At 43.4% G+C, this 21,433-nt stretch overlaps 1 long non-coding RNA gene across 2 annotated transcripts in view; it reads right to left on the bottom strand.

Annotated features, from left to right (window-relative positions):
- Positions 1 to 536: 536 nt before the first annotated feature.
- The window catches only part of LOC120407738, a 68,110-nt gene continuing 47,213 nt past the window's right edge, over positions 537 to 21,433 (bottom strand). Inside the window, exons 2-3 of one of the 2 annotated variants that reach the window (XR_005600219.1) lie at positions 6,786 to 6,926; positions 537 to 816 (exon numbers count right to left, since the gene is read on the bottom strand). This is a non-coding gene — a long non-coding RNA (uncharacterized LOC120407738). The remainder of the gene's footprint in view (positions 817 to 6,785; positions 6,927 to 21,433) is intronic. The other variant, XR_005600220.1, reaches the window with a different exon arrangement.

Below are 21,433 nucleotides of genomic sequence, written 5' to 3'. Positions count from 1 at the left end.
TACCATTGACTTCAATTGGTGCTTCCGTAAATGGGGGTCAGTGGGGAAAGAGGTATGAAGCCTCTTAGGATTCTATTCCATTGAAAGAGTAAGTTGACATGACCCTTTGCCCTGTAGATCCATACCATGATGAGGAAAGTGCTACCAGCTTTTTATGCTAAGAAATGCTATAGAATGGAAGCCTGGTGCCTGTAGCCCTGGAGTAGCTGACAGCTGCACTTTGATGGGGTTGTGTGCAAAAGGTACTATTTTAATTAAAGTGAAATTATGCTAACATTCCTTAATAAAGATTAAACAGAGCGTGGTATGACTGAGTAGGAGGAAGTCACTTTCATGTTTATACATGATTATGCTAAAAAAGTTTCATTTGATGGGTTAAAAGACTAAGTTTGGTACTTTACATCTAACTATATTCTTTATATTATATTGCCAAGTGCACTACTGACTGCTAATAAGCTTGTGAAGGATGAGAAGTTTGTTCTCACTTTCACGGTAGTGGATTTCAAAGAAATTTCTCATTCAGACAAAGAGGGAAATGCTCTAGGCTCCAGGACATCACCATGATCACTTTGATCGATCGGTCCTTAAGCCCTTGTATAGATTGTGCCGAACACAACACGTCTTCCAACACAACATGCCAGGACGGAAACAGTGAAATCACTACCATTTTGGCCAGATTAAATCAGCAATTAAATTAAGTCACATTCAGGTCAACCAGCTCCTCTCCAGCTTGTTTCCTTTTGTTGCTGATGCTGTTTTAGGTGTCATGGGGTATCAACATTGATTGTGATTCTTGCTTTACTCCAGCTGCTGGTGCTGTTGGAGACAAGACAAGACAAGAAGGAACAAAACATCAGAAGGGTCGGATGGCTGACTCAGTAGCTATATGCAGCCTGTCACAGCTACCTGTCACAGCATGTAGCCCAAATGACTGATATGTAATTTATTTTAACAAAAAGTTTAAAATCATATATTGAAGGAGGTAATCCTGGATGAATTCGAATGATTTTCCAGTCAACAAACTCATCCCTGCCAAAGTCACATGGAAAGGAAATGTTATTTAAGAGCTGTCAGTAGCAGGTGTGATGTTGCAAAGGATGTTACAGCAAGAGATATAATGCTGCAGGAGGTGTTAGAGGGAAGTGAGAGTCTGTAGGGGGTTAGTGAACTCATTCCAATTTCCACACAATTATATTGACATTAGGGAAGAAAACTACATAAAGAATCCAGAGACTTCACTGTATTTAAATCACAAATTTACTGAAGCATATCATCAGACTGTCTTTTACAAAGAGTTGCAATTTGGGAATACAGGGGATGTTGGTGGCAAAGATTCTGTTTTCCTCCTGAGCTAACAGATGAAGCATTCTTGGTTGGAACATAATTGGGAGTTAATAACTGATAAACCTTTGCCATCCTCTTCTGGTTTGTTCTGTTATTGAAAGGTACAGCAAATAAATATGGCATAGCAATAACTTACAACAAGGAATGTGCCAAAAGACTGCAAAGATCTTCAACCCCCTATGAAGGGCACCAATATCTTAGTACTTTGGGGTATTGTTATAAGACAACAGTTCCTTGATTATAAATTTCATTTCCCAAAACAATGTTGTTGCAGGGTGGCTGGCCCCTCTAAGAGTCACCAATTGCCTTTTTTTCTGATTATCTGCTGCCCAGTTGGACTTAAGGGAAGGCTCCTGGCCCTTATAAAGAGGGAGACAGCAATGGATTGAAGCTGCAGAGTTAGAAGGCCTGCTGCAGGTTACAGAAGAATCTGAGATTTCAGAGACCAAAAGACTCCAGCCACACAGGAGCTCCAGCGGCACTTTAAAGGGCCCAGGGCTCCCAGCAGTGGCAGGAGAACCAGGTCTTTAAATCCCTGCCCAAGCCCTGCCGCCCCGGGGTAGTGGTGGCAGGGATCCTGCAGTGATTTAAAGGGCCCGGAGCTCCCTTTAATTCGCCCCAGAGCTCCCAACTGCCTCTGCAGCTGGTAGCTCCGGGGTGATTTAAAGGCCCTGGGGCTCCCAGACACAGCCCCAGGGCCTTTAAATCTTGAAAGGCCCCGTCTCTTCCGGTTGAGGCCATGCCTCTACCGGTTGAGGCCACCCCCCGCTCAGGACTCCGGCATACCGCTAAGTCGTTTAAGTTACTTTCACCCCTGATTATATATAAATGAATTAGATGCAGAAAGGAAATGTTTTAAGGACTCTGGACTGGTAAAGATTATTTAAAAAACCCTGAAAGGGTGAGGGGAGGGGAAGACAGACTGTGGCAGGGTGTTGCAGAGCTACCTCTGGCCATAAGGGGGTGCAGGTGTGCCCTTTTACAAGTCTCTTAAAAGCCATGTTTAGTTCTGTGTGGTGTAGAAGTGCATGTAGGGTTACCAGATGTCCCGATTTTATAGGGAAAGTCCCGATATTTGGAGATTTTTCTTATATAGGTGCCTATTACCCCCCATACTCTCTCCTGATTTTTCATACTTGCTATCTGGTCACCTTAAGTGCATGCATTGTTCCTATAAAGGACCAGATGGTGTTCACCCAAGAGTTCTGAAGGAACTCAAATGTGAAATTGCAGAACTACTACCTGCCATCTGTAACTATAATTTAAACCAGCTTCTGTACCAAATGAGTGGAGGATAGCTAATGTGACACAAATTTTGAAAAAGGGCTCCAGACATGATCCCGGCAATTACAGGCCAGTAAGCCTAACTTCAGTACTGGGCAAACTAGTTGAAACTATAGTAAAGAACAAAATTGTCAGACACCTAGATGAACATAATTTGTTGGGGAAGAGTCAACATGGTTTTTGTAAAGGGAAATCATGCCTCACCAATCTGCTAGAATTCTTTGAGGGGGTCAACAAGCATGAGGACAAGGGGGATCCAGTAGATACAGTTTATTTAGATTTTCAGAAAGCCTTTGACAAGGTCCCTCATCAAAGGCTCTTAAGCAAAGTAAGCTGTCATGAAATAAGAGGGAAGGTCATCTCAAGGATTGGTAACTGGTTAAAAAGATAGGAAACAAAGGATACGAATAAATGGTCAGTTTTCAGAATGGAGAGAGGTAAATAGTGGTGTCTCCCAGGGTCTGTTCTGGGACCAGTCCTATTCAACACATTCATAAACGATCTGGAAAAAGGGTTAAACAGTGAGGTAGCAAAATTCTGAGATCATACAAAACTACTCAAGACAGTTAAGTCCCAGGCATACTGTGAAGTGCTACAAAAGGATCTCTCAAAACTGGGTGCCTGGCAACAAAATGGCAGATGAAATTCAATGTTGATAAATGCAAAGTAATGCACATTGGAAAACATAATCCCAACGATACATATAAAATGATGGGGTCTAAATAAGCTGTTACCACTTAAGAAAGAGATCTTGGACTCATTGTGGATAGTTCTTTGAAAGCATCCACTCAATGTGCAGCGGCAGTCAAAAAAGCAAACAGAATGTTGGGAATCATTAAGAACGAGATTGATAATAAGACAGAAAATATCATATTGCCTCTATATAAATCCACAGTACGTCCACATCCACACAATACTGCATGCAGATGTGGTCACCCCATCTCAAAAAAGATATATTGGAATTGCAAAAGGTTCAGAAAAGGGCAACAAAAATGATATGGGGTATGGAACGGCTTCCATGTGAGGAGAGATTAATAAGACTGGGACTTTTCAGCTTGGAAAAGAGATGACTAAAGAGGGATATGATTGAGGTCTATGAAATCATGACTGGTATAGAGAAAGTAAATAAGGAAGTGTTATTTACTCCTTCTCATACCACAAGAACTAGGGGTCATCAAATGGAATTAATAGGCAACAGGTTAAAAACAAATAAAAGAAAGTATTTCTTCACACAACGCACAGTCAACATGTGGAACTTTTTGCCAGAGGATGATGTTGTGAAGGCCAAGACTATAACAGGGTTCAAAAAAGAATTGGATAAATTAATGGAGGATACGTCCATCAATGGCTATTAGCCAAGATGGGCATGGATGGTGTCCCGAAGACTCGCGGTGGGGGGTCCTTCCACCCTGGGACCTGCCGCCAAAGTGCCGGGTCTTCAGCTGCAATTCGGCAGCGGGAGGTCCTTCCGCTCCAAGACCCGCAGTTGAAGTGATCCAAAGACCCGCAGCGGCAGGGGGTCCTTCTGCCCCAGGACCCGCCGCCAAAGTGCTGGGTCTTCGGCAGCAATTCATTGGTGGGGGCCTGTCGCCGCCAAAGACCCCAGGCCCCCTGAATCTTCTGGGCGGCCCTGCTCCCTTTAGACTAACATTAGTCAGACGGGGCAAGGAAGAGCAGGGCAACAGACTCATTTTTCATGAAAAAAAAAATGTAAGGTTGAGGCCCTTGGTAAGTGTTTTGGCCTCAAACACACACATTCTCTCCCCCCCCCCCCCCAGCTGGCCATCCTCACTCTGTTGTTCCAATGAAACTATAAGGAAAGCCATATGGGGAAACCACTGACAATTATATGGCACTAATGTGACCATACAAGTGTTTCATTTTCTGGAATGAAACAATCACATTTTATTTAACGTGAATATAGTGGTGCCTTTGGGTTCATTTTTAATGGCTTCACTGCTGGCTAACTTACAGGTACATTAAGACATGCTAAATCTCTCCTCTAGGGCTCCTAAGTGTACCAGGTACGTCCTGGTGTCTCACTGGGACTTCCAGTGAAACAGCAAAGAAATGTGGTAGCACCACAGAAGCTGGAGCAGAGAGGCCACTAGAAAAGCAGTGGAGTAACATATGGTAGATATGTTTAAGCAATAAATTCCTCCACACTACTTGCTAGACTCTGACCTTTCACAAACTTCGCACTTGCTGCACAGAGAACCTAGTGACCCAGCAAGGCAGCAAGTTAGAGGGAAGCAACTGTCCCAGCTGGAAATATAGGGCTAGATTATGGCCAAGCAGGTGGCCATGTGGAGCTGCACCGTCCCAGGAGGAACGGCAGAGAATTCCTGCCTCCCTAGTACTTGCTAGGACAGGGGAGCATTTTTTGCCAACTATGAGCAGGCTGATCCTGCTCTGCAGATCACAACACCTTCCTGGAATGTTATGCCCCCCTTTTCTATACCCCCCTTTTGCCCACCTTGCTCCCCACAGGTCAGGAGCACTACACTCCCCTTTATACAGGGACTGCACTGCTATTGTAAGCTACTCTTTGGCACCTGGGAGGTGTGTGTAGGGGGGAGGGTTGGAGCGTAAGGGTTCTTGTGCTATCCCCCCCAACCCTGGTCAAACAAGGTCAGTATGCACTCTGCCTTATTAGTGTGCCTGCATCTTTGCATGTTCTACTTAATGACATAATAATCCTGGACAACACCAACAACCCAGAGCCCTGACACTTGTAAACGCAACAAGCTTGGTGCAAGGTACACATCTGTGCTGATCAAACTTCCTCCTAATGTTTGTAAACTAAGCCCAGGCAGTAAGAGGTCAGCCAGGTTTCAGCCTGGCCCTGTGGATCTGATTTACAGCTATCTGCACTAATGGAGAAAATTGCTAGAGAAAGTCAGAATAATTTTCTAATCAGTGTATTAAGCTTGTGTCTCTGCTTCCTATTAAAGAGAGACAAATTAGTAGGTTACTACAATGCCCAGGAATAAACAACACCAGAATTAATGGAATAACAGGGTTAGCAGAGATCTGTAAACAGGATGTATCCCAAAATATATTCTGCCAGGGGCTTCATTAGCTAAATGTGAATTATTTCATGAGGATGGTGCATCTGCTGTGGCAGTTACATAATCACATGCACATATATCTTAAGGTCCCAAGTGTGCAACCCCTACTCATATTCACTTCCAGGGCAGAAGGATGGCATAAGGGCCTCTGCATCACTTAAGATCTGCATAGGGGCTCTGAGGGGGTCAGCTGCCTGGGCAGCAATGCAGAGGTTCCTCACACCAGAGAGCTGGTCTCCACACCAGCCTTCATGGGACTAGTAGAAAAGGTTAGTTTGGGTGTGGGCACAAGGTGGGCCAACAGCAGGTCTGGCAAGATTGTATTTATGTCTAGGCATGTTCAGTGACCCCCCCTCCCCCGCATACCCACACAAGTACTGGGGGTGCTGTGGAGCAGCCCTGCATCCTGATGCCACACTGGAGGGTGTGAATGTTACCTCCCCAGTCTGCCCTCCAGCCTAAATGCTCTGGCTTTATGCAGATGACATAAGTTTCTCTCAAGGATGAGCACTTCCTCACACAAGTAGTCTGATTGAAGTCAAGGGGATTATTTGCATAAATGCAAATAAGGAGTGCACAGTAAGGTCATGTATCTCTCTGACATTGTATGTTACAGCCTGACTGTGCTATTCAAAATATACATACACAGCAGGCATAGCTAGAAGGTAGCCCACAGGCTAGCAGACAGAATCTGACAACATGGCCATGGCAGCTGCTGCTTCCCTCATCTTGAATATGGAGCTGCAGCTGACAGACTACAAGTCTTAGCTTGAAATTATCCATCTTGATTCAACTGGTCTCTACTCATAGGAGGTCATAAGACCCAGAGAGCTCAGACGTGGCAGTTGTGACATACAAAGATTACACAGACATGATTTCCATAAACGTTGAAGCTGGCCAGGACAATGAGTCTGAGTGGCTTCAGGCCAAGACTCAGTCAGCTTGACCAGGATCCCTGTGAAGTATGAGTGCTTCTGTACATCACCAAAATTCTATAATTAACCACCTTATGCTGGGATTCACACACTCAAAAGAAACGGTCTTTGGACTGGGATACATAAGCACCAGGTGTCCAGAACTACTCACCACCACCCAGGACTTTCCTAGACTGACTGAGTGCTGTCGACTGGTAAGATCAGGGGACTGGGTATCAGGAACCCTGGCTTTTATTCCCACTCTGCTCCTGTGACCAAGGCAAGTCACATTTCTGTGCCCCAACCCCACTATCTGTAAAAGAGGTATAAGAATTAATGATGTTAGCAATATCTCCATCGCCATAGACCACTCCACCCACCTGCCTCTCCACAGGCTTGTACTGCAGGGTCATTTGACACATCATTCCTTCTCCCCACACATCCTAAATATTTTACAACAGCTATAGAACCCATCCTTTCCCCTTCAGACCCACCACTGAAGCCCTTGTCAATGCCCTAGTGCTCTCACTTCGATTATTGAAGCCTTCTACTCTCTGGCCCTCCCCCTTTCCCTCTCCTACCACTCTGACCATGTGATTCTCCCACTTTCACTCCCTGTGCTGGAATTCTTTCACCTTTGCTTATGGGCTTGAATAGTGTTCACAGCCTCTCCATGCCATTTGCACAGGAAAATAGGACCTCTACGTAAATGTGGATCTGTGGCCCCACCTCCAGTGCCCCACAGACCCTTCCAGGCCTGCCCCCAAAGTGGCCTTCCATGCCAAACTATGCCAGGCCATGCAGAGATGACTTCCACAGTGTTCAGGGGGAATGGGGAGGGGTCAGGCACTCCAATGCAATCACCCATTGGCCCTTATGCTGGCCTTCATTGGAACAAAGGGCGTGACAAGGAAGAGACAGAGTATATGTGGGCAACCGCGCTCTTCCGAGCACTTTGGAGTAACGAAGTCATCAAGGAAGGGAACAGAACTTTCCAAAGGAGAAAAAACAAGCAAAATATATTAAAACCAAATCAAAATAAATGTAAAACATTGTGTCTTTTAAAATAATTAGTTGTTTGTTACCTTGGAGCACACACCCTCACTAGCATTTCCTTGCTCATGAATATTGCATTCATCAATGATATGAGATGTATATCCTTATGGAAGAGTGCTAAATAACTTAACTGGGATGAAGGAAGGTCGTATACAAACGTATTATGATTCTGTACAAGTTACTCTAAAACCTTAAAAGGAATAAATAGAGAGTATGACTTTTGTATGTTTTGAACCATCCTATAGAATTCTGTGACCGGGAATACAGTTCTTTATGACATTTTACAGAATAATTTTAAACATTTCTATGGCTTTTTCTCTACGGGCAGGATGTGCTACATATTGTCCTTTTAAATAATCTCTCTATACTAAATACATTTTTGGGGTGGAAGTGGAGCGCTGTCTGAGAATTCTGGTTCCGTTAGGGGTATTCATACATGCAAGTCCACATTGTCAAATGCCGAGGCTTAGATTGCATCTGCAGTAAATGCACATGTATCCATTACACAAGCAAAACCTATGTTTATGCACACAAATGGTTATCTATGTATTTTGGGGGTAGTTGTATACACTATTATCCTATACGCATGTGGAAGTGTGAGACTTTCACACACATTTGTAGCCACCATTTAGAAACTGTAGCATTTGAAAATTTGGTCGACGTTGTCTATGAAATATTAAAGTGAAGAGGCACAGCTCAGTGGGGATTAGAAAGCACAGTTATCAGCATTCCATTTGTGCACTGGACAGACATTTCTCCTTTCATCTAACAATATGCTGCTTGATTCCACAGAGTGCCAAAATATCCACAGCACAGTTAAAGAGCAGACTTTTTCCACACACTATATAGGTCAAATTACCTTCTTACCTTCAGGTATTTTGGTGCTACCCACAAGTGTGTCAAGTAATCCTGGCCCAAAATTTTTAGCAGATACAAAGGTAACACTATCTCTGCCAGCATATTGAATAAAAGTCTAGCTAAAAAAACCAGGCACATATTAGATGCATGCTCATTCTTGCTCTGAAAAAAAAAAAGTTAAATTCTTGCCTTGAATTCTGAAGAATGATTTAAAAGTTGTGCACATTGGACAGTCCATCAATGGTAATGACTAATAGCTGGCCAACTATTAGGACTCTGCCAGCAGATGGGGAAAGGATGCTAGAGACAGAGTCATGTGGCGTAATGTGATGGCAATGTTACCCCAGAATTTGATATTTTGCATATACCTCAGATAGGGTGACTATATTTCCCAAAGGGAAAATGGGACACCAGGTGGGGCTCACCCAAACTCCCCCACACCCCTGCAGACGACCCAAGCCACTCACACACACATGCAGGACTGACCTGAGGCCCCTCCCTCTCCCGAACACACACACTGGGCTGACCCAAGCACTCACCCGAGGCCCCCCCACACACACACACCCCCATGGAGCTGGCCCGCCTCCCGACCCCCACCCCGCCCCTCCCATGTGCGGGGCTGGAACAAGCCCCCTTGCATCACTGACATTGCCACTCGCTCCCCCCAAACATTCCTCCGCACCCCACTTCGGGAGCATGCCCCACTTTTTGGCAAAACTGGGCATTTAGCCTATTTGCTCTTGCCATCTGATGGTCAGTTGGAAAGGGCAAATGGGACAAATGCCCAGTTTTGCCAAAAAAAATTGGGACGCCCAGGACAGGGCTTAAAAAGGGACTGTCCAGGCCAATATGGGACATCTGGTCACTTAACACCAAAATTTGGCAGTACTGCAGTCAGCAATTTTGTATGTTCAGCCACTGCCTGCTGAAAACCAAACATCACATAGTTAGGAAAATTTTAGGCCCTGAGAAGCAAGGTCAAATAACTGCATGATTGCAGTTTTGCTATCAGAATGGGAGGATGGGATAAGAAGGGAATGTATTGTGAGAACAGAAGGAATGTTTGCATGGCTGACCTTGGTCTTGAATGCCTCTGACACCTCTGATATGGGAGTTTCACTGTTGTTATGACTAGAAATATTGTGACAAGAGAATGAGTAGTTTTGCTAAAATTAGGAAAATTGGTGACCCATTAGGGGTTACAATGATGACCCACTAGGAGTCACACAGGTTATGTGCTTTGTTTGAAGTTAGCTATACAAGATTAGGCAAAAGAATTTGCTTTGGAGTAGTCTGAGGGAGCTTTCTTTGGGCAAGGATCTGAGAACTAAGTTCCCCAGTGACTAAATAGAAGGTGGGGCCCCCTGAAGCCTGGACGCTCAACCCTCAAGACCATTCTTAACTTTAGGTAAATATAAATGTTTTGAAATGCTCTAAACCTACTGGGACTCTGTGTGTGCATGTGTGTGTGTGTGTGTGTGTGTGCACGAGCACACATGCGTGCTTAAGATTAAAAAATAGTGAGGTGAAAGCACTCTGGTTTGTATCAATTATATATCATACGGATGAACTGTGCCTCCATTGACTTATTCCTGACACTGCCTGGAGAGAAACAGTTAAGTCACCACAGCTTTGGGTTCTGAAAACCCTGGGTAACAGCAAAAATAGGAAGTTAGGGAATTTATTTTGCTTTGTCTTTACGGATCAAATTTCTATAAACTGCTTTTAACTAGCACAGATAATTATGCATACAAATAATCTGAATGTGGCACATTACGCTCACAATTTGCATTTGAAAAAGACAAAAAGGAAAATTCAGCCCTGCTGCAAGTGGATGTAACTATAGAATTATCGCTGTTTATATCTGATATGAATTTTGCCCCCACTACATGCTTAATTCTCACTAGCAGTAAGAAGAATTCCATGTGCGCATCAAAGCAGGGGCAGCCTTCAAACACAAGCAATGCAAGTGACTACTTGGGGCCAGCACTTTTTGGGGCCCTTGAAGATGTTTATGCTTATGGGTCAGCCACATTCCCCCATCACTTCAGGACTGAGACTGGAGGAGTAGACAATTCATTGCCTAATTAGATCTGACAGACCAAACTGAAAAGCTATCTGGTTCAATTCAAACTGAAACCAATTTTTTCACCTCCAAAATTTCTTCTCAAATTGAAAAAAACCAATCATTTCAAATTGACCTATTCAAAATAAGTTTTTTTGTTTTGTTTTTAAATGTTTCAGTGAACTAAAAAAATATATAAATATTTGTTTTTCATTTTGATTTGGCTGGTTTGGGGTATTTATCACCCTTTTATGTGTTTGACCAAAATTTGAATTCAACGTGCAGACATCAAAATAAAATATTTTGAAACAAAATAGTTGAAATGAAACATTTCGTAACAAAATATTTACAGGTTTCAGAGGGGTAGCCCTGTTAGTCTGTATCAGCAAAAAGAACGAGGAGTACTGGTGGCACCTTAGAGACTAACAAATTTATTTGGGCATAAGCTTTCATGGGCTAAAACCTACTTCATTGGATGCCCATGAAAGCTTATGCCCAAATAAATTTCAGTCTCTAAAATATTTACACTTTCTTTCAGTCCCTCCACCCAGTTTTTTCTACTTTTTTTCCTAAAACTATTATCAAATTTGATGCAAATTCACAATTAGTTTCAGAGTCCCAAAAAATGCATTTTTGATGAAAAAAATCTGGTGAAAAATTTCGTCAAGTTCTACATTTGATCTCCCACTCTGGAAAACAGACCAAAGTCAGAGATAAACTTTGCCCACCACCAGGCTGGGTCCTAACTCTTGCTCACATAGGCAGTGACACTGTGGGTGCCCCAGCGCACCCATGGGGAAAAAAGACATCCCGTGGATCAGCTTCTTCCCCCTGCCCCCCAGCCCTCCTGCCTGCCAGTGGGCCCCACTAATCAGCTTCTCCCCTTCCCTCCCAGTGCCTTCCACCCACTGGGATCAGCTGTTCAGCGGCATTCAGGAGGCACTGGGGGAGGAGGAGGAGGAGTGGGGACAGGAAGAGGCAGGGAAGGGGCAGGGCAGGGGTGGGCAGTTGGGGGAAGAGGTAGAGTGGGGGGCAGGGCCTGGGACACAGCAGGGGTCGACACCTCCTGGGAACTGGGGAAGTCGGCGCCTATGCTTGCTTGGCTCCCCACAAATTCTCAAGGTGCCCCAGCACTGAAGGGAGATGAGACAACCATGGATTGCTTTGCACAGTGCTTCTCTCTTACTAAGTGCAACTTGGAAGTCTTTCTTTTTAGCAAATACCATTCTGTTCCTGTTCAAAGGTGTGCTACTCAAGCTAAACAAAGGTACAAAGGTCTGGCTTGGGCTGCCAAAAGAGGACTTCCACAAAGGATAACGTACAGACGGCAATTAAACGTCACTGCAGGTTCAGCACCTGGCAAGATTACAGCACTGAAAGTGACAGAATGGGTTGCTTTGTAGCCTTTGCTTTCCCTACTACGTGTTAGTCAGCATAGTCTAGTTGAACTATAACTAGGGCAGATCACTCATTCCTAAATATACACAAACGTTCAGTAAATAAAGAGACCACTGCTCTGGAAACCTGACAACATTTTCAAGGTAGAAACATTAGCCTGTGGAAGCTTTTTAGCTTCATGGTTTTGGGTATTAAGAAAAGAGCTGCCAAAGGAGATAAAACACTATTTCAACAGTTAAGATATTTTAGTTGTAGGCATCTGTTTGGCCTAACATCTGCTGTGAAATAGGATTCCATGGCAAGACGTTGTCTGTAATAGATTGCCTGGCTAGAACAACATGGCAGCCTCATGGAGAACATTTGATTCTCTTTCATTAAAGAGGATTCAGAAATGACAATAGAAAAACATTATACAAGGAACTCAACCATGAAAAAGAATGTATATTAGCTTTTGAAAATACCATCTGGAAGAAAATAATTTCAACCTAGACCTTGTAAGAATGAAATTAACAATAAAGGATTACACTGGAACGGTTTTTAATGGGCACTTTACATAGTGTAAAAATCTTGCCTGCATGTTAAACAAACATGGGCCCCAATTCTGCAGATAGATTCATTCACGCAGACTCCTGCATCCACACAGATCCCTGTTCACCTTAATGGGGATGAGGCCTCAGACTTCTCTTTGCAGAATCAGGGACATGGTTTTCTCTAGCTTTTCAATACCATGGGCCAGATCCTGATCTCAGTTATAACAGTGGAAATGTTGTGTCACTTCAGTGCAACTGAGGCCCACTTATACACCTAAGCAACTTTATGCAGGCAAATAGTCTCACTGAATATACTCATGAGGGTAGAGTTACCGCTGTGCATAAGTATTTGCAGGACTAGAATCTGGCTCCCGGAGTGTTCAGCAATTAACCCCATCAATATATCATCCTCCGTCTCATGGACCAGCTTTTACACAATGCATCTTAGTACATAAAGATTATCTCCGTTCTGAGAGAGGAAGCAAAGCGAATCTAAGTTGTTGGTCTGGTTCCCTATATACAAAGCAATTCAAAGCTGGGGGGGGGGGGGGAATTCTCCATCCTCTTTAAAGGAGACTCTGAAATGCTACATAAAATAAAATAAAAATTATCCAGCTGTCACAGGCTTCTTTAAAAATATGTTAATAAAAATTTTTCTCCAGCTATGCAGCAGCTGTAAACCTTTTAAACATTAAAAACAATTCTATTCATAAAGCATTCATTATTTCCCCCTCTAACCCAAAGGCAAGATTTCATTGATGCTGGCCAACTCTTATTTTATCAGCTGGTTCATATTCAAGCAGGAGTCACAGACAGACAAGATCAGTGTTCTTAGTGTAATGGTAGCAACGCCATTTCAGTCTATCGCTCAGCTTGTTTATGCAACAAAAATAATTACTCTACAATCCTGCCAGTGGCTTGGCAGATATAGTGTTGGTTTATGGTAATGTGCAGCATGAAAGGCTGAAAGGGAGGGAGTTTAATGCAGAACTGGGATAGACCAGCATTAGAAACATTAAGGTGGAAGTGATTTTCCTCATATTTGAGTTATTAGATTTTATATAGGGATAAGGCAATCTGCTGCGTGCACTGAACTAGAGACCCACAAAGCTGAACAAGAAAGACCTTCACACAGTCATAAGTACTCTGAGAAACAAGCAGGATTCCTGCCCTCCAACCCTTTGTTACCTCACAATGCAAATAGATTAAGGCAAAAACCCAACATCTACCTACATGCACATGCCCAGTAGTGATGGCTGGGTTCCTAGGCCATAGGAGAATACAAATAATAAAATAATAATAAACAACAGATTGGGCAGACATCTTAGAGTAGAGAGGTGACAATAAATAATAGGTGATCTATGAGAGAGAGGCATATACTACTATAAAATAGTAAGTGATATAGAAACGGTCAATGAGGTGCTCCCATTTACTGTCTCTCCTAGTATAAGAACAAGGGTACACCTGATGACATTAGGCAGCAATTCTTCTAAAACAAATACAAAAGACTTTAAACAAAGCATAACTTAACTAGAGAGATTCATTACAACACATTATAGAATCATAGGACTGGAAGGGATCTCGAGAAGTCATCTAGTCCAGTCCCCTGCACTCAAGGCAGGACTAAGGGTATGGCTACACTTACAAATCTGCACTGTGCAGGGCCAGCGCTGGTGTGTGGCCACACTCACAGCTACCAGCGCTGCAGTGTGGCCACATTTGTAGCATTTGCAGCGCTGTTGGGAGTGATGAATTATGGGCAGCTATCCCAGCATTCAAGTGGCAGCAACGTGCTTTTCAATGTGGGGCAGTGTGACAGGGATGGTGGGGAGAGAGAGAGAGTGGATTTTACACTGGGCAAAATCAGAAAATTTTCCCACCCCTTACTGTTAACTGCAAACAACCTGCATCCAACATACTCTCGCAAACACTCAACCCCTGCAGGGGTTATCTCATTTCATTGTTGACAGTAGTTACAGATTAATGACAGCAAACAGGAGCTATGTTTGAAATTGACAACAAAACAAAGAGAGGCTGCATGACAAAACAAAGGGAATAATTTAGTTAAAAGCATTCTGGGATACTCCTTATACCCTGGAGGCCAATAACAGCGCTGGTGAGTGTCCACACTTGATGACCAGCGCCAGCGCTGCAGCCAGGGAGTTGCAGCGCTGGTTGTACCCTGCAAGTGTGGACAGGGTGTAACTGCAGCGCTGGAAAGCCTCTACCAGCGCTGCAACTTGCAAGTGTAGCCAAGCCCTAAGTGTTATCTAGACCATCCCTGACAGGTGTTTGTCTAACCTGCTCTTAAAAATCCCCGATGATGGAGATTCCACAACCTCCCTAGGCAATTTATTCCAGTGCTTAACCATCCCGACAGTTAAGAATTTTTTCTTAATGTCCAGTCTAAACCTCCCTTGCTTCAATTTAAGACCATTGCTCCTTGTCCTGTCCTCAGAGGTTAAGAAGAACAATTCTTCTCCCTCCTCCTTGTAATGACTTTTTATGTACTTGAAAACTGTTATGTCCCCACTCAGTCTTTTCTTTTCCAGACTAGAGATACCCCAATTTTCCCTCAGAGATCATGTTTTCTAGACCTTTAATAATTTTTGTTGCTCTTCTCTAGACTTTATCTAGTTTGTCCACATCTTTCCTGAAACGTGGAGCTCAGAACTGGGCACAATACACCAGTTGAGGCCTAATCAGTGGAAAAGAGCTAAGTGGGATTTTAAAAAGGAGTTATTTAGGCGAAGAGCAATACAATTTGCAGATACAATAGCTAAAAGAAACATTTATAAGGGATATCAATCCATGTTCTTCAGAACACAAGCTGACACTAACTGTGTAGGGCTGGGAAGAAACTTAGCCCATTCATTTGTTATTATACAGCAAGTTGTAAGGATGCCAGACCACCGCATCCCCAAACAGCTCTTCTATGGTGAGCTGTCTCAAGGAAAGCGATCACATGGGGAACAAAAGAAGCGATACAAAGACACGCTGAAAGCCTCTCTCAAGTCCCTGCATATCGACATCACCTCCTGGGAAACCCTGGCACAAGACCGATCGACCTGGCGTACACTGATCCACCAAGGCTGCCAGACATCTGAAGCCAGAAGGATAACCATAGCACAAGAGAAGTGTGCACTCCATAAAGCCAGAGCTGCAAATGCTGTAACAGTGGTGCCCACACATGTCTGCACGACATGTGGCAGAACATTCCGTGCCCGTATTGGCCTTACCAGCCATTTGCGGACGCACCGTGGACAGCTCACAACCTGTTAGATGTCAAGGTCTTCTTCAAACACGATGGACGAACATCATCATCATACAGCAAGTATGGGCTTTTAAGACTGCATCTGAAAAATCCAGTCCTGGCCACCGTTGGAGGCAGACTAACTAGATTGGCCATTGGTTTGATCTTGTATGGCAATTCCTATGCTCCTCATTCTCGTTTTTTCCTTGGATAAGATATTAAGAAGGTCCTTTTTTCCCCTTTTTGTAGCCATACACAATTAGCCATGTACGCTCTTCCTGAAGGGTATATTAAAGAGCAACTATCTGAACAGAGCCAGAGAGTAATTTTAGCGTGCCAGAAAATCATCCCTTTCTTCTACTGGAGTGTGGGGGGACGATTACAAGGAGACTGAGGTAGGAAGCAAGAGTTCATTTAAAGGCAGATGCATCAGTTAGTCAGTAGCCTCAGGATTTTTAAGAGCTGGTCAGCAAGGCAGCAAGCAATTAAGTTTCATTTGTCCAGGCCAATATTTTGCAGTCCTGAGCTGCCTGACATAAAATTTTGCCTCAGTTGGCAAGAAAATTTATTCTTGCACACATAATGGAAGTGCTCACCTAAATGAAAGGACACAACAGGTGGGTAGCCAGTTTACCAGCAGCCAGCTGTCATTAGTGCTTTATTTTGAAGCTAGCTACATATCACCCCACAAACCGCCAATAGGAAAAATCTGCCCAGGAAAAGAGTAATAGCAATTGTGTAAGAAGGCATGAATTAGGCCACTATAAAGAGAACAGTAACTTTCCCGAACATTGCAGAAAAGGAAAAAAGGCAGCAAGGAAAACTAGCTTCCTTTGCAGTTTTCAATCATATGTAAGATGGATTTACAGTTGGATATTTGTTCTAGTCTGGAACAATAATTTCTACAGTAATACTTAATGTGAGCTACTGGTTTGTCTTCCGTGACAAAAAGGTGGATTTTTTACAGTGAGATAATTAATGGGTGATAGTTACTCCTGTAAAATCTTAAATGGAGACAAGGCACCCGTCATTGTTACCATGAGGTTACTTAGGGCTGGTCCACACTAAGAAGCGGGGTCGAACTAGGGTACGCAAATTCAGCTACGTGAATAGCGTAGCTGAATTCGAAGTACCCTAGTTCGAACTACTCACCCGTCCAGACGCCGCGGAATCGAAGTCCGCGGCTCCAAGGTCGACTCTGCCACCGCCGTTTGCAGTGGTGGAGTACCAGAGTCGACCGCGGCGCTTCTGGAGTTCGCGTCCAGATTAGACGCGATAGTTCGAACTCCGAGAAGTCGAACTCACCGCGTCGACCCGGCTGGTAAGTGTAGACTAGCCCTTAGTGGCCTCAGCAGCGCTAATCCTCCTGCCTGTGGTTGGCCTTTTCTTAGTTAATCTCATGGTAAAACTACAGTGCCTTGTCTCCACTACATGTTCAGAGTGAGATAGCTAACGTGCACTATTATCTCCTGCAGTTAAAAAAAAACCCACCTTTAATTGGTGAAGACAAAAGGTACGTCTACACTACAGCCACAGCTACTCCACTGTAGCACCATGGCATAGATGTTCCCTACATCCATGGAAGGATTTTTTTTCAGTTGATGTCGTTAACCCACCTCTCCAAGAAGTCAATGGAAAACTCCTTTATCAACTTAGCCACATCTCCACTGGGGGTTAGGTCAACCTAACTACAGTGCTCAGGGCATAGAACTTTTCACAAGCTTCAATGATGCAGCTAGGTCAACCTCAGTTTTAGGTGTAGAACATGCCAAAGTCTTAGGGTGAGATGGGGTGGGAAAGACAGGTCTAAGAAACTGAGAAACCAGATAAACAACATAGGTCCACATCAAAAGATGAATCTGCCATTTGTTCATTATGTAAATGATACTGTCTGAAATAGAAAACATGTCAAGATCAAAGCAAAATATGACCTGAAGGGAAAACGATGCTTGCTCTGTACATGATTAATTATAAATCCTCTTGAAGTCTGGTGATGTGACCCATGTGCTGACCCAAGTGATTAAATCAAGTTTTTCCTGACTAGAAGGGAAACTGAGAATAAAACTTACTGTTTCAACCACAAAAATATGTTGCCAAATCAAAGGGAGAGCTGGATTAAAACCTTGAGCTTCTCCCTTCAACTAGGATGAAATTCACCAGAGTGCAAAGGGTTTCTCCACCAGTAAGATGCCACTCAAGGCTAATCTTAAGGACATGTGTGGGGCTGATGGCTTAGCATAGGCCTGCAAAAGTAGGATGAATTTCAGCCTCACAGTGAGACATCAAGGAGTGACAAAAGGAGGTTGTATTTTTCACTCCTTTCCCACCCAGCTTGAATGAAGAGACACCTTCCTGAGAGAAGGAGCGTGCTGATGACAGGGTGTACTTGACTAACTTTATCATTCAGATTTTGGTTTCTCAACTATCTAACAACAGTTATTCTTTAAAGAGGAGGGAAACACACACAAGTATGCAATCAAACCCATTTGTTTTCACTGGTTTTCAGGTGTATGGGATTTAGAATATACACAATGAGAAAAAGCAGGGCACACATCTGACTGAGCCATCACAAGACAAATCAGCGCATTTTCTTCTCAGAAGTCAATACCTAGGCGCATAGCAACATTAACAAATCAGAGTGTGTGTGCAACAAACTTCAGCTGAGTGCAAGATCCTTACTGTTCGGGGAGATTTTGGCAAACCAGTAAAGTGCTTAAGCCACTATTGTGTGTTGCTAACAGTAGTCAAGTTAGCAAGCCATACTGAACCATTCTTGCTTACTGCTAAAAGTAGCTAAGTCAGCAGGTCGTAAATTGGTCATGCAGCGGCCTCAGTGTAACCAGACAGGAGGGGAGGGGGTTTCAGGTGCCACAGACAGGGCAGCTTGACCCCGCGCCCTTCCTGCTAAGAGTGTTAAAATTGCTGATACATATATTTAAAAAAAACAAGAAGTCTGTTTATATGTGGCCCCTGGAAATGTTTGTCAGGGCCCAAAGGCATGAACACTTTAAAAAAAAAATCTCTGATTAATTGGCAATCATAAGGTGTCTAACCTTTTAACCCTGCTTGCTTAGCAAGTTTTCTTTAAGGAATATGTCATTGTATTACTAATGTATAAATAAGGGGGGAAGTTTGAAGTAATTGGACTTCTCAGGAGGGGCTTTTCAGGGACACTCCCTCTGGCATCTTCGGGTCCCCACCGGCAGACGGAAGCTTGGCCAGCTGAAGCCTGTCATGGTGCCACTCGAAAGCCACGCTCAGCTTCGGTAATTATTGAGGTTTGGGGGTGTTTCACTAACCTGTTACGAACGTGTGTAAGTGCTTGAGACTAAGTAAAGTTTAGCTTTAAGTAAAAGCACTCTTGTGTTGTCCTGTTTGTGCCAGCCATCTATCAGTCAGATGGCCGTGTCTCCCTTGATTTATTTCCTGATACCACCTCGCACAGAGTAAAAGTTACTGAGAGCTTTTGGTTAAAGGAACCCCAGATAACATCACCCTTCCAGCTCTGCACAGCATTCATTGTCCCAACCTGCACTGCTGTTCATTTCCTCATGCCTGATGCTCTATTTAGTCATAAATTCCACTTTTGTATCTGTCACTCACTCTCAAGTGAATTCATCACTCTCCTCACGTGAACCTTCTCAAGACCCCCATGTTTGGGGCATGTTCCCTATTCCAGGAGCCAAGTGACCACTCTTCTCTCTTTCTCCAGCTGCCACCAAGCCCTCCACCTCTATTACAACTGTTATCCTCAATCCACCTCTATGTCAGGGAATATACAAAATTTAAAAACAATCAAATACCGTAAATTGGCTAAATAGTCTAACCAATAAACAGGATGACTTCCTCCATCACCTACCACTGAGTAACCTCGACTGTTACTAAAATGCCAGGCTGAACAGCTGCATTTTGCATCATGTACTAAAGGTCATCAAAGTCCAGCTGTGGTGAATCATCAGAGGGAATGAATTCCAAAGCCTAAGGCTTTCTTCTGAGGATAATGACAGAACACCCCCAGGAACTCATCTCTGGGGACAGTCTGCACCAGCTTTCCAGTGGGCTACAACTGATGCAGTCACAGAGCTGGACTCTCCATTGCCCTGCACCTTGTGTAGTCTGCACAGCAAGCATCTACAAAATGCTACCACTCCAGTATAGTAGCATTTTACATTCACTTTGCAACAGTGTAAGTGACCATACAGAGTGCAGGGCAGTTGAGAGTCAGGCCCACTGTCTGCCTCTCTGTTTTTTTCCACATGGAGGGCTCCAATATAGTAAAAAGAAACCACTTTCTGACATTATACGCATACACATGCTTCTTTACTCATAGACCAATCAATGCAGAGTACTGTCCTTTAGATTAATTTCTGCCTGATCTAGAGAGACTTACAACGATAACAGCATTTAATATCATGCTAATAGCCAATTAAACTTAAACGTAGTTATGACTTGGCTGTGCCTTTCAGTTGTAAATTCCAAAAGGCATCTCCTGCCAAAGCTGGTCATACTATATGTTGAGGTAGAGTGGTTAAAAAGAGATTTTTTTTTCTGTGGTCAAAATTTTCCATGAAAAATTGTGACTGTTGGAAAGAAATAAAGAAGTCTTTTGTCTCAGACAATTTTTTCATTTTTCTTTTTTTGTTTGGTTTTTCATTCAACTAAAAGTCTTTCCTTTTCCAAAGAAAACTTAATTTTCCATGGAAATCAGACATTTTTCATGAAAATTTTTGCTTCATCTAAAACCCAGTTTTCTGTTGAAAACTCATTTGATGGAATTTTCAATCAGCTCTAATACTGGGGAGCTGGCATAACAATGTTTTGCTCCCACTACAAAAAAAAAGTTACTCCTGCTCACTAAAAATCACACCGCCCTGCACAGTGGCAGGCCAGTGAATTTCAGCAAGCCAGCAAGATGATTCCTAACGCACTCCAACATTAAACTGACTATGAAAAATAGATGGTGAGGGATCTTCATATTATGCCCAGGTGTCTGCTGCTGCTGCGGAGCCCAGCTGTTAGTGCTGGACACCATGCATACTCACCAATATTTAGAAAACTTTGACAAGACGTCCCCAACTAAACTGGAATCTGGGGAACCACCAGAAAACTCTAGGTGCATGCTGCTGAATGTTAAAACTCCTGTTCTATAGTAGAATTTATAAGCATTAAGTGAGTCTCACAAGCCCTGTTGTGAGGTCAGTATTATTTCCACATTGGACAGATATGGAGCCTGAGATTCAGAGGTTAAAGAGCTTGACTAAAGACACAGATAGTCAGTGTCAGAGGTGGGATCAGAACAAGTCCCATGAGTTCACTCTTGTATTCAGCCCACCAGACGAGGCTGCCACAGGGGTGAAGGAATGCCTATGCACACTTTGTACAGTATTTGGTGGTAATTTATAGTTGGAGCAGTGCAAAGTTAGAGAAAAGGCACCAGCTGGATAGAGACAGAAACAGAGAAACGAGGGGAAAGTAAACATGGCTGAGCAAAAGTAAATATCAGTGAGAAAGCTTTACATTGTAATGACTCCAGAACAAAGACCCTTTGCCCCAAAACCTATGCTAATGGCTATGAATTTCAATGCACAGAAAGAATCAAAGCTGTGGCTCCCTGAGCAAATGAAGGATGTGAAGTCCCCTTGTGTTATTGTACATGTGAT

Source organism: Mauremys reevesii, linkage group 6 (assembly GCF_016161935.1).
Source record: "Mauremys reevesii isolate NIE-2019 linkage group 6, ASM1616193v1, whole genome shotgun sequence".
Taxonomy (NCBI): Eukaryota; Metazoa; Chordata; order Testudines; family Geoemydidae; genus Mauremys; species Mauremys reevesii.
This window is presented reverse-complemented; position numbering and strand designations above follow the sequence as displayed.